Raw genomic sequence first — 11941 nt, 5'->3', positions numbered from 1 at the left:
CAATACAGACCGGGGTATGCGTGGAAACCAGGCGTAGGGGTCATAGTTGCTTGAACAGACAAGTTGTATCCAGCTAGCTATGTTATATTACATGTTAATTGTCAGAAACATCTTCCAGGGAGAATAGTTCCGTTAAGGTTTCCTTTCCCTGGGTGAACATGCATTGGTATACATGTCCGAACTGTGATTGAAAAGCCGCAGTATACGTAACATCCCGGGGTTCATAGTATAATGAGTATAAAACATCTTTAGTCCGCCGACTGAATATTCCCTTAAGAACGCTAGCTTTCGGCTTCACCCAGTCTGAGGTACATGTCCGGATGACCAGGCTGTAACAATCGCAGAGGTGCTCCCTTTATGCCCTAGCCGAACAAACGGGAATGTAGGGCATAAGCACAGGAGCCAGGCAACCCAGCTTGGCAAAAACTTAAGTCATAACGATGCATATAATGGCGAAGAAAAGGTACATGTGAGGAAAGGACACATATGTGTGAGCTTGATGCTCGGAAAATAATAATAATAAGCTTCTGTAAAAGAAGCCCCCAAGCATTATGGGCGTATACATTTAAGGATGTGTACGTCATTGGTGCGCGGTTTAGCCGCACAAGAGCTTAAAGCTAGAAAAAAGGTTAAAGAGAGGAAAAAAATGGAGATAAAGGGAGAAGAAAACGAACAAAGAGTCCGGCTATAGGCGTAGAATCTTCGGAGTCTGGCGGCGTTCCACGAGTTCGGCTCTAGGTGATTGTTTGATGCATCACGCAGGCGGTACGCTCCTCCGGTGAGAACTTCATCTATGATGAAGGGACCCTCCCACTTGGGCTTGAGTTTGTCCTTTTTCTTTTCTGGCAAGCGTAGAACGAGTTCACCAACATTATAAGTCTTGGCCCGCACCTCTCTACTTTGATATCTGCGAGCCTGTTGTTGATAGAATGCAAAACGGGCTTTTGCAACTTCACGCTCCTCCTCCAAGGTATCTAGGCTATCCTGCCGATCCAACTCAGCTTCTCTCTCTTCATACATGCGCACTCGAGGTGAGTCATGAATAATGTCGCAGTGCAAAAGGCCTCTACGCCATACACCATGAAGAATGGTGTGTATCCAGTAGTGCGATTGGGCGTGGTCCGTAGCCCCCAGAGTACGGAGTCGAGCTCCTCAACCCAGTGCTTGTCTGATTCTTTCAATGACCGCACTAGTCTAGGCTTAATGCCGCTCATAATAAGACAATTAGCTCGTTCGACTTGACCATTTGTTTGTGGGTGATAGACGGAGGCATAGTCGAGCTTAATGCCCAATTTAGCACACCGTGTTTTCACTTCGTCGGCTATGAAATTGAAGCCGTTATCGGTGATGATGCTGTGTGGGACATCATAACGGTTCATGGCACCGGATATAAAGTCAATCACCGGTCCAGCTTCGGCCGTTTTCACTGGTTTGGCCTCTATCCATTCTGCGACGAAGTCGGCCAATACTTGGGATTTAATGGCCCGGCGTGGTTTGTATGTTATATCGAATGGCAGGAGCTCAATGGCCCACTTAGCAATCTGGGCCGGAGCACCGCGGTTGTTTATTATGTCATTGAGTGGAACTTCGGAAGCCACTGTGATAGAGCACTCTTGGAAGTAGTGTCGTAGCTTCCGGGATGCATGAAGACCGCATATGCTATCTTTTGATAATGAGGGTAGCGGGATTTGCATGGTGTGAGGACAGTGGATACGTAGTATACCGGTTTCTGGAGTGGGAATTTGTGTCCGTCCGCCTCTCGCTCTACGACGAGCACCGCGCTCACCACCTGGTGTGTTGCAGAGATGTATAATAACATTGGTTCGCCGACGTTCGGCGCGGCCAGGATTGGGTTGCTCGCTAAAAGAGCTTTTATTTCTTCCAGTCCAGCCGTTGCCGCATCTGTCCACTCGAAGTGGTCAGTGCGTCGGAGGAGGCGATAAAGTGGCAATGCTTTTTCTCCTAATCTGGAGATAAAGTGGCTTAAAGCTGCCACACATCCGGCTAGTTTTTGGAACTGTTTAAGGTCTGTTGGTACAGCCAATTGTGACAAAGCCCGGATTTTGGCTGGATTTGCCTCAATTCCTCCATTGGAAACAATGAAGCCCAACAGTTTTCCAGCGGGAACGCCGAAAACACACTTTTCCGGATTGAGCTTGATGTCATATGTGCGGAGGTTGTCGAATGTGATACGCAGGTCGTCTATTAGTGACTCGATGTGCCTAGTCTTGATGACTACGTCATCCACATGTGCTTCAACTGTCTTGCCGATTTATTTCTCCAGGCATGTTTGAACCATGCGTTAGTAGGTGGCACCGGCGTTTTTGAGCCCGAAGGGCATAGTGTTGAAGCAGAAAGGCCCGTATGGGGTAATGAATGCCGTTGCGGCTTGATCGGACTCCTTCATTTTGATTTGATGGTATCCGGAGTATGCTTCGAGGAAACACAGTGAGTCATGTCCTGCAGTAGCATCAATAATCTGATCGATGCAGGGGAGGGGGAAGGGATCCTTAGGGCAGGCCTTGTTGAGGTCTTTGAAATCGACGCACAGGCGCCAAGATTTATCCTTCTTTGGCACCATCACCATGTTTGCTAGCCAGTCTAGGTGTTTTATTGCTCTGATGAATCTGGCCTCGATTAACTTGGCTAGCTCCTCCCCCATAGCTTGTCGTTTGGGTTCGGAAAAGCGCTGCAGTGTTTGCTTAACCGGTTTATATCCCTTCAATATATTGAGGCTGTGTTCGGCCAACCTGCGTGGGATCCCTGGCATATCAGAAGGGTGCCAGGCGAATATGTCCCAGTTTTCGCGTAGGAACGCTCGTAGGGCGGCGGCGATTGTTGGGTCCAGCTGTGCCCCGATGGAAGCTGTCTTCTTGGGGTCCGTTGGGTGGACCTGAAATTTGACTATTTCGTCTGCTGGTTTGAAAGAGGTGGATTTGGGCCGCTTATCAAGGATTACGTCGTCCCTGTCCACCGTGGAGCATAGTGCGGTTAACTCTTCGGCCGCGAGGGCTTCGGACAGTGCCTCAAGGGCCAGGGATGCGGTTTTGTTTTCGACATGGAGGGCTATGTCTGGATCACTGGCGAGAGTGATAATACCATTGGGCCCGGGCATCTTGAGCTTCATATACCCGTAGTGGGGTATGGCTTGAAAGCGTGTGAACGCATCTCGCCCCAACAGGGTGTGATATCCACTGTTGAAAGGGGCTACTTGGAAGGTTATTTCTTCGGACCGGTAGTTCTCCGGCGTGCCGAATCCCACGTGAAGTGTGATTTTCCCTGCGCACTGCGCCTCCCGGCTAGGAATTATTCCTCGGAAGGTCGTATTACTTTGCTTGATGCGGCTCCTGTCTATTTCCATTTTGCTGAGTGTATCCTCGTAGATGAGGTTTAGTCCGTTGCCGCCGTTCATGAGTACTTTAGTGAGACGAAAGCCGTCCACAATTGGATTGAGGACCAGGGCGGCTAGTGCCAGGACTGACCGGAATTTTGGTTCGTCACTGGCATTGAAAGTTATGGCCGTGTCATTCCAAGGGTTTATTTCTGCGACTAGGCAGACTTCGGCGAGGTCGCGGAGTGCCCTCTTGCGCCAATTTTTTGAAGCGAAAGTCTCGAAGACCGTCAATACTCTGAGGTCGTCGTCCTCCGGGGGGTGTTGTTCTGAGGTGTCTTTGGTGAGGACATCCTCGCCGCTCTTGGGAACTTGCCGGAGTATCCAACGTGCTCTAAGGCTGTGGGTTGGTATGGTATCCGGTGTTGTGTGTATTTTGCATGGCCTATCGAACCATCCCTCCAGAATGGTTTAACGTCCCATAGTGGGCTTAGTTTTCTTCACTATGTGGTCGGGTGCCCTGCGAGTGTGCATCCTTTTTGCTCGCCAGGGGGGTTGAGTCGAGACTGATGGTTCCCAGCGAGCTGTCTGAGTTTTCCATGCGCTTTCCATTGCACAGTACTTCTATACTATGGTTGCCAAGTCAGCGAAGTGTAATACACGACGGTGATTTATGGCGTTGAGGATTCCTTCATCTGTGCAATTATTGCAGAATACTGAAATCGCGTCCTCGTCGCGGCAATCTTTAATCTTGTCTTTGACAAGGAGGAATCTTGCCCAAAAGTGATGGACTGTTTCCTTAGACTGCTATCGTACGTACATGAGGTCGCATATATACGGAGGGCCGGAATTGCTTGGCGAATATTGATTGTGGTGGGTGGGTGGCTTTAAATCCGATCCCTGACCCAATTTGGAGTCCGGATTTTGAAGAACTCCCGAGCTTAATAGTTCGGGCTCCGGGATGTTGAGTGATTTTCCGGGCTCGACGCCCGATTCTAGATTCAGGGGACCGGACACGTTGTCCCGCAAGCAGGTATCTGGCCCTCTGAGCTCGGAAATCTGAACCAAATTCGTCTTCAACGTAGGGGAAGAGTTGTTGTTTTGCTCCTCTACGACCGCTATCTGATGGGTGATCGGCGGAGATTTGATTTCTCTCTGATCGGGTTTAAGCCCAATCCGATCATAGTATGTAGCGGCCCCAGGGCGGCGATGCGATCCAGGAGTTCATTTAAAAATGACAACTCCGCCGGATCCATCCGTTTGGAGTATTCGGAGTCAACACGGAGGCGGTTTTCGACGACCTCAGAAGTCATCGTCGGCTTAACGGCCGAACGGGCGATCATGGTAAACTCGCCCAGCCGGAGGGTTTGGCCTGAGGCCAGGGCTCCTCTGGAGGTGATACTGTCCTTGATAACAAGGCGAGCCATCAATCCCGTCTTTCACGTCACAACAGAACTCTCAATGAAAGCACCAATGTCGGTGTCAAAACCGGCGGATCTCGGATAAGGGGTCCCGAACTGTGTGTCTAAGGTCGATGTTAACAAGATACAGGGGACACGATGTTTACCCAGGTTTGGGCCCTCTTGATGGAGGTAATACCCTACTTCCTGCTTGATTGATCTTGATGAATATGAGGATTACAAGAGTTGATCTACCACGAGATCGTAATGGCTAAACCCTAGATGTCTAGCCTGTATGATTATGATTGCCCCTACGGACTAAACCCTCCGGTTTATATAGACACCGGAGGAGCCTAGGGTTGTACAAAGTCGGTTTACAAAGGAAGGAATCTACATATCCGAACGCCAAGCTTGCCCTCCACGCAAAGGAGAGTCCCATCCGGACATGGGAGGAAGTCTTCTGTCTTGCATCTTCATAACCCATTAGTCCGGCCCATGTTACATAGTCCAGACGGCCGAGGACCCCTCAATCTAGGACTCCCTGAATGGCCCATCCAATTTAGAAAAAATACTCGATCAGCCTTGCCAGATTCATGGCACCCCCGACAAGCTTGCAAATCATTCCAACAGAAATTGCTGGGTCTTCAAACAGGCCGGTAAGTTAAATACCGAACATAAGGGGAAATGGCCGCCAAGCGAGGACGATGATGAGCCCCGCCCACTGAACACAGGGGGGAAGAAGAAATTTCCCCCTGAGGTAAAAACAATGAATATGATATACCTCACGCATATCCCCAAGAGGGAGCGCAAGCACGCACTAAGGGACGTCTACGCCGTAGAGCCGGTCGCCCCAAAATTCAACCCCTGGCCGGCTTGTCCGACCACCTTCGATCGCATGGACCACCCGACCAGTATCCGTCATGGCGGTTCGGTAGCTCTGGTCCTCGATCCAATCATCGATGGATTCCATCTCACTCGAGTCCTTATGGACGGCGGTAGTAGTCTTAACTTGATTTATCAAGACACTGTTTGTAAAATGGGTATTGACCCATCAAGAATCAAGCCTAGTAACACCACCTTTAAAGGAGTGATACTCGGCGTCGAGGCCCGTTGCACGGGTTCATTAACATTGGAAGTGTCTTCAGTTCACCGGATAACTTCTGAAGCAAAGACTTGATCTTCGACATTGTCCCCTTTCGCAGTGGTTATCATGCACTGCTCGAACGAACCGCCTTCGCCCGCTTCAATGTAGTCCTCCACTATACGTACTTAAAACTCAAGATGCCCGGACCGCGTGGCATTATAATAGTCAATGGAAATATGGAGCGCTTCCTCTGTACTGAAGAGCATACCGCGGCCCTCGCAGCCGAAGTACAGAGCAGCCTTATCAAGCCGAACACTTCATCGGCCATCAAGCCCCTGGACACTGTTAAACGAGTCCGGCCTACTCTGCAGAACGACAACTTGGTAAACCCAGAGCTGGACTAGCAGTGCTGCCTTCGTCAATCTCCCCATCTAACCGCAACATATGTACCGCGTGTGCATAACTACGCACTTAGAATACCCTGGGCAACAACGGAGGCACATTGCGGACAAGGTCCATAGTGCGGCTCGACCCTATTTGGACCTTCACCTTTTTCCCCTTCCCTTTTTTTCCTCATATTACAGGTTCGTTATAACCTAATCACTTCACGGTCGTACAAGGGCTCTTTCACAGGCCCCCTCTATACACGCGATCGTCGATTACTCCTCTTAGAGGATTCGGAACCAAGGCGACAGTGGCGCAGACGTGCGGCAGGGCGTCAAGGGAATCTTCAAGTATGCCTTTTCCTTTTTGGCCCTGTATACAGCTTCCCCTTGTGTACAACTCTCGGCATGTAAAATAGCCTTGCTCTTTATAGCATTATCTCTAATAATACGTTTTAACGTATCAATCAGATTATAACGGAAATAGTTTTTCACCAACCCTTGTACGGTATAGGTTATTTCATACATCTGTATTCCTTCTTTACGCCAGATTGCCATATATACTTTGGTACGGTTTAAATGCCAGGGGCTCTATTAGGCCACCCATATCCCCCCCCCCAAAAAAGCGTGAATACTTCTAGAGTATACTTCGGCATCGCGAATATTGCATTATTGTTAGGGAACGCAGTATTTCAAAAATTTACCAACGATCACGCAAGATCTATCTAGGAGATGCATAGCAACGAGCGGGGAGAGTGTGTCCACGTACCCTCGTAGACCGAAAGCGGAAGCGTTTAGTAACGCGGTTGATGTAGTCGAACGTCTTCGCGATCCAACCGATCCAAGCACCGAACGGACGACACCTTCGCGTTCAGCACACGTTCTGCTCGATGACGTCCCTCGAACTCTTGATCCAATTGAGGCCGAGGGAGAGTTCCATCAGCATGACGGCGTGGCAACGATGATGATGAAGTTACCGGCGCAAGACTTCACCTAAGCACTACGACGATATGACCGAGGTGTGTAACTGTGGAGGGGGGCACCACACATGACTAAGAGAAGGCTTGGTGTGCCTTTGGGGTGCCCCCTTCCCACGTATATAAAGGGGGAGAGGTGGCCGGCCCAAGGGGGGCGCACCAGGTGTGGGGAGTCCTACTAGGACTCCCTAGTCCAAGTAGGATTCCCCTCTCCTTTTTCCTTTTTCGGAATAGCAAAGAGGGAAAGAGAGAAGGAGTAGCAGAAGGAAAGGGGGGCGCCGCCCCCACCCCTTTGTTGGGAATCGTAGCATAATTTAAAATTTTCCTACGCTCACCAAGATGCATCTATGGAGTCTACTAGCAACGAGGGGAAAGGAGTGGATCTACATACCCTTGTAGATCGCGAGCGGAAGCGTTCCAATGAACGTGGATGACGGAGTCGTACTCGCCGTGATCCAAATCACCGATGACCGAGTGCCGAACGGACGGCACCTCCGCGTTCAACACACGTACGGTGCAGCGACGTCTCCTCCTTCTTGATCCAGCAAGGGGGAAGGAGAGGTTGATGGAGATCCAACAGCACGACGGCGTGGTGGTGGATGTAGCGGGTCTCCGGCAGGGCTTCGCCGAGCTTCTGCGAGAGAGAGAGAGAGGTGTTGCAGGGGAGGAGGGAGGCGCCCAAGGCTTAGATGTTGCTGCCCTCCCTTCCCCCCACTATATATAGGGCCAAGGGAGAGGGGGGGGGGGGCGCAGCCTTGCCCCTTCCTTCAAGGAAGGGTGCGGCCAGGGGGGAGTCCTTCCCCCCCAAGGCACCTCGGAGGTGCCTTCCCCCTTTAGGACTCTCCCTTCTTTCTTATCTCTTGCGCATGGGCCTCTTGGGGCTGGTGCCCTTGGCCCATATAGGCCAAGGCGCACCCCTTACAGCCCATGTGGCCCCCCGGGGCTGGTGGACCCCCGGACCCCTTTCGGCACTCCCGGTACAATACCGATAAAGCGCGAAACTTTTCCGGCGACCAAAATAAGACTTCCCATATATAAATCTTTACCTCCGGACCATTCCGGAACCTCTCGTGACGTCCGGGATCTCATCTGGGACTCCGAACAACTTTCGGGTTTCCGCATACATATATCTCTACAACCCTAGCGTCACCGGACCTTAAGTGTGTAGACCCTACGGGTTCGGGAGACATGCAGACATGACCGAGACGCCTCTCCGGTCAATAACCAACAGCGGGATCTGGATACCCATGTTGGCTCCCACATGTTCCACGATGATATCATCGGATGAACCACGGTGTCGAGGATTCAATCAATCCGTATGCAATTCCCTTTGTCAATCGGTATGTTACTTGCCCGAGATTCGATCGTCGGTATCCCAATACCTTGTTCAATCTCGTTACCGGCAAGTCTCTTTACTCGTACCGCAATGCATGATCCCGTGACTAACGCCTTAGTCATATTGAGCTCATTATGATGATGCATTACCGAGTGGGCCTAGAGATACCTCTCCGTCACACGGAGTGACAAATCCCAGTCTCGATCCGTGCCAACCCAACAGACACTTCCGGAGATACCCGTAATGCACCTTTATAGTCACCCAGTTACGTTGTGACGTTTGGCACACCCAAAGCACTCCTACGGTATCCGGGAGTTGCACGATCTCATGGTCTAAGGAAAAGATACTTGACATTGGAAAAGCTCTAGCAAACGAAACTACACGATCTTTTATGCTATGCTTAGGATTGGGTCTTGTCCATCACATCATTCTCCTAATGATGTGATCCCGTTATCAATGACATCCAATGTCCATAGTCAGGAAACCATGACTATCTGTTGATCAACGAGCTAGTCAACTAGAGGCTTACTAGGGATAGGTTGTGGTCTATGTATTCACACATGTATCACGATTTCCGGACAATACAATTATAGCATGAATAATAGACAATTACCATGAACAAAGAAATATAATAATAACCATTTATTATTGCCTCTAGGGCATATTTCCAACAGTCTCCCACTTGCACTAGAGTCAATAATCTAGTTACATTGTGATGAATCGAACACCCATTGCGTCCTGGTGTTGATCATGTTTTGCCCTAGGGAGAGGTTTAGTCAACGGATCTGCTACATTCAGGTCCGTGTGCACTTTACAAATATCTATGTCTCCATTTTGAACACTTTCACGAATGGAGTTGAAGCGACGCTTGATATGTCTGGTCTTCCTGTGAAACCTGGGCTCCTTCGCAAGGGCAACAGCTCCAGTGTTGTCACAAAAGAGAGTCATTGGGCCCGACGCATTGGGAATCACCCCTAGGTCGGTAATGAACTCCTTCATCCAGACTGCTTCCTGTGCTGCCTCCGAGGCTGCCATGTATTCCGCTTCACATGTAGATCCCGCCACGACGCTCTGCTTGCAACTGCACCAGCTTACTGCTCCTCTATTCAAAATATACACGTATCCGGTCTGTGACTTCGAGTCATCCAGATCTGTGTCGAAGCTAGCGTCGACGTAACCCTTTACGACGAGCTCTTCGTCACCTCCATAAACGAGAAACATATCCTTAGTCCTCTTCAGGTACTTCAGGATATTCTTGACCGCTGTCCAGTGTTCCTTGCCGGGATTACTTTGGTACCTTCCTACCAAACTTACGGCAAGGTTTACATCAGGTCTGGTACACAGCATGGCATACATAATAGACCCTATGGCCGAGGCATAGGGGATGACACTCATCTCTTCTATATCTTCTGCCGTGGTCGGGCATTGAGCCGTGCTCAATTGCACACCTTGCAATACAGGCAAGAACCCCTTCTTGGACTGATCCATATTGAACTTCTTCAATATCTTGTCAAGGTATGTACTCTGTGAAAGACCAATGAGGCGTCTTGATCTATCTCTATAGATCTTGATCCCTAATATATAAGCAGCTTCTCCAAGGTCCTTCATTGAAAAACACTTATTCAAATAGGCCTTTATACTTTCCAAGAATTCTATATCATTTCCCATCAATAGTATGTCATCCACATATAATATGAGAAATGCTACAGAGCTCCCACTCACTTTCTTGTAAACACAGGCTTCTCCATAAGTCTGTGTAAACCCAAACGCTTTGATCAAAGCGAATGTTCCAACTCCGAGATGCTTGCACCAGCCCATAGATTGAGCGTTGGAGCTTGCATACTTTGTTAGCATTCTTAGGATCGACAAAACCTTCCGGCTGCATCATATACAACTCTTTCTTAAGGAAGCCATTAAGGAATGCCGTTTTGACGTCCATCTGCCATATCTCATAATCATAGTATGCGGCAATTGCTAACATGATTCGGACGGACTTCAGCTTCGCTACGGGTGAGAAAGTCTCATCGTAGTCAACCCCTTGAACTTGTCGATAACCCTTAGCGACAAGTCGAGCTTTGTAGATGGTCACATTACCATCTGCGTCCGTCTTCTTCTTTAAGATCCATTTGTTTTCTATGGCTCGCCGCTCATCGGGCAAGTCAGTCAAAGTCCATACTTTGTTTTCATACATGGATTCTATCTTGGATTTCATGGCTTCTAGCCATTTGTCGGAATCCGGGCCCGCCATCGCTTCTTCATAGTTCGAAGGTTCACCGTTGTCTAACAACATGATTTCCAGGACAGGGTTGCCGTACCACTCTGGTGCGGAACGTGTCCTTGTGGACCTACGAAGTTCAGCAACTTGATCTGAAGCTTCATGATCATCATCATTAACTTCCTCCCCAGTCGGTGTAGGCACCACAGGAACATTTTCCCGCGCTGCGCTACTTTCCGGTTCGGAAGGGGTGACTATCACCTCATCAAGTTCCACTTTCCTCCCACTCAATTCTTTCGAGAGAAACTCCTTCTCTAGAAAGGACCCGTTCTTTGCAACGAAGATCTTGCCTTTGGATCTGAGGTAGAAGGTATACCCAATAGTTTCCTTAGGGTATCCTATGAAGACGCATTTTTCCGATTTGGGTTCGAGCTTTTCAGGTTGAAGTTTCTTGACATAAGCATCGCATCCCCAAACTTTTAGAAACGACAGCTTAGGTTTCTTCCCAAACCATAATTCATACGGTGTCGTCTCAACGGATTTAGACGGTGCCCTATTTAAAGTGAACGCGGCAGTCTCTAAAGCATAACCCCAAAATGAGAGCGGTAAATCGGTAAGAGACATCATAGATCGCACCATATCCAATAGAGTGCGATTACGACGTTCGGACACACCATTTCTCTGAGGTGTTCCAGGCGGCGTGAGTTGTGAAACTATTCCACATTTCCTTAAGTGTGTGCCAAATTCGTGACTTAAATATTCTCCACCACGATCTGATCGTAAGAATTTTATTTTCCTGTCACGTTGATTCTCGACTTCACTCTGAAATTCCTTGAACTTTTCAAAGGTTTCAGACTTGTGTTTCATTAGGTAGACATACCCATATCTACTTAAATCATCAGTGAGAGTGAGAACATAACGATATCCTCCGCGAGCCTCAACACTCATTGGACCGCACACATCGGTATGTATGATTTCCAATAAGTTGGTTGCTCGCTCCATTGTTCCGGAGAACGGAGTCTTGGTCATCTTACCCATGAGGCATGGTTCGCACGTGTCAAATGATTCATAATCAAGAGACTCCAAAAGTCCATCTGCATGGAGCTTCTTCATGCGCTTGACACCAATGTGACCAAGGCGGCAGTGCCACAAGTATGTGGGACTATCGTTATCAACTTTACATCTTTTGGTATTCACACTATGAACATGTGTAAC

Source organism: Triticum aestivum, chromosome 4D (genome assembly GCF_018294505.1).
Source record: "Triticum aestivum cultivar Chinese Spring chromosome 4D, IWGSC CS RefSeq v2.1, whole genome shotgun sequence".
NCBI classification, from domain to species: domain Eukaryota; kingdom Viridiplantae; phylum Streptophyta; class Magnoliopsida; order Poales; family Poaceae; genus Triticum; species Triticum aestivum.
Note: the sequence above shows the minus strand (reverse complement) of the source record.